At 36.4% G+C, this 6160-nt stretch overlaps 1 pseudogene; it reads right to left on the bottom strand.

Annotated features, from left to right (window-relative positions):
• Positions 1-1633: 1633 nt before the first annotated feature.
• Positions 1634-3920, bottom strand: LOC101701042 (pinin pseudogene; annotated as a pseudogene).
• Between the last annotated feature and the right edge of the window lie 2240 nt (positions 3921-6160).

Genomic DNA, 6160 nt, shown 5'->3' with positions numbered 1-6160 from the left:
TAAACTAGGCCTATATCTCTCACCATGCACTGCACTAAAATAAAAGTGCATCAAAGATCTAAATATTAAAACAAAAACACTAAACTTTCTGGAAGTAAGTTTGGTAGAACTCTTAAAGACATTGGCATAGGAAAAGACTTTATGAACAAAATCTCAGTAGCATGGGAACTAACACAAAGGATCAACAACTGGGATCTTATCTTTTTAAAAAGCTTCTGCATTGCAAGAGAAATCACCAATAGAGCTAAGAGACAACCTACAATGTGGGAAAAAAAAATTTAGCAGCTGTTCCTCAGACAAAGGACTACTATCTAGAATATATAAAGAACTCAAAAAAAAAAATCGGACCTCCCAAATATAAACATCCAATTCAAAAATGGGCATCTGAAATGAACAGACATTCTCAGACAAAGAAGTAAAAGAAGCAAATAAACATATTAAAATATGTTCAACATTACTAGTCATTTGAGAGATGCAGATGAAAACAATGCTGAGATTTTACCTCACCCCAGAAAGAATGGCTGCTCTCAAGAAATCAACCAATAACAAATGTTGGCATGGTTGTGGGGAGAAAGGAACCCTTCTCAATTGTTGGTGGGAGCCAAGACTGGTGCAACCACTGTGGAAATTAATATGGAGATACCTCAAAAAGCTAGAATTAGAGGTCCCAATTGACCCAGCTATTCCTGTGCTGTGTATCCTCCCAAAAGAATTAAAAGAATCATACCACAGTTATATATGTGCACCCGTATGTATAGCAGCACAGTTTGTAATAGCTAAGTCTTGGAAACAGCTCAATTGTCCATCAACTGGAAACTGGATAAAGAAGTTGTGTTTCTTTTTTTTTTTTTTTTTTTTTAATAAAATAGAGTACTACTCAGCTGTAAATAATGAGAAACTAGTAATATTTATAGCTAAATGGATGCACATTGAAGCCATACTCTTAAGTGAAATAAATAGGACATACATGTGTAAATACTGAATACTTTCTCTGGTATGAGAAACTGGAAGTGTAAATAAGGATCAAAATGTATAATTGATAATGTGAAATAGGAAGAAAATGTCTAAAGGGGTAGGGGAAGAGGGCGGGTAAGAGAAAGGAAGAAGGGAAAGGAAAAAATATGAGAAAATGAAAAAAGGGAAACAAAGTCTTTGTAAATAGGGAGGGGTGGAGGGGTTGAAGGGAGGGCAGGGGAATGGGGAAGAAATAACCAAGATACATCATATAAAGGTACAAGTTCCCAGTGATGAATGTAACTGTATTGTGAGCCTAAAATGTACCAATAAACTTAATTTAAAAAGACAATTCAGCATTAATCACAATATTATCATCTAACTCACAGTCTACGTTAATTATACTTTAAATGATCTCAATGTTTTTTACAACTGCTCTTTGCTACAAGAACACATCTTAGATTTAGTTATCGTATCTTCTTTTTTTTGCTTAAATTATTTTATTGGTACATTTTAGGTATACAATATGTTTACATTTATCATTTATCTTTAACATCACTATTTTCTTTTCTTTCCTTTTTTTCCTGGTAAACAGTCTGTATTTCCCAAAAAGATTTTTTACAACATGTATTTCTTAAGCCAGCATCCTCCTTACAAGGAAAGGTAATCCTTTTACTCATCAAGAAATCTTCTGCTGCAAATAGGCTAAGAAAGCTTGACTTCTTCTGTTAACACCTTTTGTCTTTCCTGATGATTTTCAGTCTCTTTTACTTCTTGAAGATCTTTTGCCTGATCTTTTGCCTGATCGACTACTCTCTGATATAGACCTCTTCCTGTCGGAAGGAGAATTCTGATCCTTTGATCCTTTTGCATCTCTACTACTACCACCTTTTGAAGATTTGTGACCTCTTTGTACTCCTGAAGTATCCCTTTGCTTCTGATCCACGCTCCTTCTGTGCTTTCTATCTCTATTATGTCCCTGACCTCTCCTCCAGCTTCAACTCTCACTACTACTACTAGTGCTGCTGCTACTGTCTCTGATGCTGCTACCACCACTGGTACTAGAGCTACTGCTGGAACTGCTTCGACTACTACTGCCACTGCTGGAGTTGCTTGCACTGCTGCTACTAGAACTACTACTGCTACTGCTTTGACTTCTACTCTTGCTTGTTTTATTTCTAGCATGACCTCCTAGTTTTGGTTTTGCTTTTAGTTTCTGCAAGTATGGTAAAGATTGGCTCTAATGCCACCTCAAAAAGAGTTTCACAGATTCTAGAGGAAACTCCTTCCTCTCCAGTATTAAATTTCCTTGATCCTGAATAACCTGAGATGATGGCTGTAAAACACATAGTGGCAAAGTCTCAGGCTGAGAGCCTGAGGCTAGAGTACTGGCTGGGACTGCAGCTGGGGCTGGGGCTGGGGCTGGGGCTGGGGCTGGGGCTGGAGTTGAGGTTGAGGCAGGGGCTGAGGCTGAGCCACAGGCTCAAGTTGAGGTTCAGATTCTTTTTCTTTTTCCCTAGAATCCCTTTCCATCTTTAGAGCTCTAACATTCTCTTTTCCAGGAGAAACAGATTTACGTTCTTTATCTGGCTCAACTTCAAATTCCATCTCTGGCTCCAATTTTTTGCTAGTTCCATTTTCTGAAGGCTCCATACTTTCAACTTGATTATTTTCCATTATCTCTTGCTCTGCAGTTACATTTTTGACATTCTCAACCATCTCTAGTACATCCATAATTTCTTCAGTCTGCCTATGTTACTGTTTCTCACTCTCTCTTGCCTCAGTTTCCTCCTCCATCTTAACCTTCACTTCCTGTTTTTGTTCCTCCTCTTCCTGTTCTTTCTCTCCATCACTGTGAACTATACCTACTTCCTTTTCCTCTTTCTCTCCTGCTTCCTCTATTTCTACATTATTGTGCTGATTACCTGTCTCCTCCAACTCTTCCTCTCACTGAGCCACTTTACCCTCTACTTGTTCCGCTTTCTGTTCTTCATTACGCACCACCTGATGCTCTCTTTCCTTCATTGAATGACTTCCAGGAATGGCCTCCATTTCATTTATTTGTTCTGCAAAATCGATGCGTCTACCTTCAAATAAAGCATTCATTTTTCTCTGTGACTCTTCCATTAGTTTTTGGGTAGCTGGACACATTCTTCTAGGAATATAGAACAAATGGGGCTTTGTCTTAGTTTTTATATATTTAATTATCTTGGCATTATGCTCATTCCATTCTTCTTGCGGTTGTGCAAGCTCAACCTTCTGCTCCAAAGTTCTGTTTAGCATGCCTCTCTTCAAATAGCTCTCTCCTCTCATTTTCAACCTGGCTTTCTCTCTTCTGCCTGAACTTCAAGTTTTTGTTCAATTTCCTGCCGCCACTTTTGCTTTTCAGTAGCAACAGTGGATTCTTGTTTAAATTTTTGAAGAGTACCCATGAACAACCTAAATATTTGCCGGTTCCTTTGCTTTCCCTTTTCATCCATACTTCGATCCTGGATAAGATCTCTACGTGTGCGCTCTTTGGAGGTATATGCAACTGCAGACTGCAATGCTGGCTTTTTAACATCATCATCCTCTGGATCGCTTTCTTGGCATGATTTTCCTCTTGTCCAACACTCTCCGCCCAGCCTACTGACTGCCCCTTCAAGGTCTCTGTTTGGTTGGCGGTCTTCCTCCACTGAGAATCCACTCCTTGGCAATAAACTGCCACGTCCTCTACCTCCACCAGGACCAGAAAGGGCCAGCAATCTGGCTTGGATGGGCCCCTTGTCATTCAGATCGCGCCCGGTGAGCTTGCGAATATTCTCATCCACGTTTTTTAGGCTCCCTTTTGGCCTTTTCTAGCTGCTCCTCCAAAGTTCTCACTGAGAACTCCATATTCCCCCTGTAGCAGGGCTTTTCTTTTCTTTCTTAACCTTGATTCTTGAGAATGGTCAATTATTTTACAGAGTAACCTACAATATGGGTTCATCAGTTGTTTCTCCCAGAATACAGTTCATCTATGCATTTTATGTTAGAAATAATTCTGTTTCTTTTTCCTGAAGTTATATCAGGAGGCACATTGTATTATTCATATTACTTCATGATTTTGTTATGGTCAGATTCTTCTGGTTTTTCCACAGTGAAGTTATGAGTTTTCTCACTCATAATAAGTAGGTGATTTTTGTAGAGCTGCTTTGAGACTACGTAAATACCTTATATGTAATCCAGTGTTCACTCACTAATTTTAGCAACCACTGAGGATTTTCTATCATTACTTTTGTTTTTCGTATTTGACATTCAACTGTAACAATGAGATTTTTCTTCTTCCACATTCTTTCATTCATACATGCATTTATATTTATATAGTTTGATAAATTTTTATTTTATTCTATAGATCATATTTTATTGTCATTATTTATTTTGATTATCAAATTACTCTACTTTTCACCACTGTAAACTACTACTTCATGCTGACTTCTGTTTTCTTCTGACCTATGTCCAGCTTTTTAAGCTTCTCCTTCACATAGAGTTCACTATTGTCTTCTCATTTTTCATTATTTATCAGTTGCTTCTCCAATTTGATAAATATGACCACACTAACACTGACTTTTTCTAAGACCAAACTCAATTTAATTTCTGAATTATTAACCCATATTGTCACTTCCCTGAAAACAAATAAACCTACAAGCTCCAGTTCGCTTATTGTTAACAATAGAAAGCATCACTTTAAAATTAAAATAGACCTAAGTGACTGGAACAATGTTTTATAGGATTAAGTGTACATATTTGCCGATGCTTCATAAATTTATTCTATTTCATGTTTTTTATATTCTTGTACACAATACTGTTTTTATTTCATTTTTAAATTGTCTATTCCTAATACGTATAAATAAAATTGATTTTTGTATGTGGCCTACCATCTTGCAACCTTACCAAATTTACTTATTTGTTCTGAAGTAATTGCCTTGTAGGTTCTTTAGGATTTTTTATGTAGTCAATCATGTACTCTGAAAGTAAGGTTTCCTTTCTTCCTTTTCTAATCTTCATGCCTTTTATATTGTTTTCTTTCCTTATTACATTTCTTAAAGTCTTTGGAAAAACACAAAATAGATGTTACAAGATTAGACAACTATTTTTCCTCTGGTTATAGGGAAGAAGAGATGTTCTACTTATTTGCATTGTAGTCCATTCCAAAATATAATGAGACAATCATATATTTTCTTGGTTGGAAAATGAACTATGATACAAATGATATGACCTGTTTCTTTCTCACAAGTCTCAAGAGCATTTTCAGAAAAACTCAAGTCTGAGGAAATTTCAGTGATTGCGGAAATTGTCTTGATGTGTTCTTATTCAAATACTTGATATTTAATATTGATTGTCAAACTTAATCTCTGCTGGTCCTGTTGACAAGACCTCTTCCTGTTTTCTGAGCATCGGAAGACATGAGAGATTCAGAGAGTTAGATTTCTTACCTATGTCCTCGGGGTTATTAAAGCACAGATTCTGTTCAACTAGGTCAGCAAGTCTTTATGATTTAGCCCTGGAAGTAAAACACTTTACCTTTTGCATTACTATATTGCTCAAAGCAGTTGTATACCCAACAGATGGAATGGGAGGGAATATAGATTTCACCTCTTTATGGGATAAGAGATGTCACATTAAAGGAAGTATTTATAGGAAGATTTTATAACAGAAAGCACTTAATATTTTTAATACGTATTGTACACTTGGTCAGGGATGTAGCTTAGCACCATGCCTTCCTGGCAAGCTCAAGGTCCTAAATTCAATCCTTGGTACTGTAGATTATTCTGGTACTGCCATTTGTCTACTTGAGGTATTTTGCTTCTATTCCTACTTTACTGTGATATTTTATCATCCATCATTTTGTATAATTCTGGAATTAGTTGCTTTTATTCTGTTGAGAACTCAAATTGTGTTGTTAGATTTTTTTCAATTTTAAACAATTCTTGAAGTTTTGGTGAAATCCAATTGTTTATATACACTATAGGTAAATGGCTGACATATTTTTTAAAATTTGTTTTTAAATTCATCAGTTATAATGATGTTTAATTTCTTTCTTAAGCATTTTGGTATTATGCTGTCCTTAAAACGGAATTAGGCAGTGGAACAGATTAGAACATGCAGAAACAATGCCAGACACACTCAGCCATCTCATCTTTGATAAAGGAGCCAAACACCCTCACTGGAGGAAAGATAACCTCTT

Source organism: Heterocephalus glaber, unplaced genomic scaffold (genome assembly GCF_053883595.1).
Source record: "Heterocephalus glaber isolate CG9 unplaced genomic scaffold, H.glaber_assembly_v1.0 deba00000331, whole genome shotgun sequence".
In the NCBI taxonomy this organism is placed as follows: Eukaryota; Metazoa; Chordata; class Mammalia; order Rodentia; family Bathyergidae; genus Heterocephalus; species Heterocephalus glaber.
The sequence above is the reverse complement of the archived record's forward strand: the minus strand, read 5'-3'. Positions and strand labels throughout refer to the sequence as shown.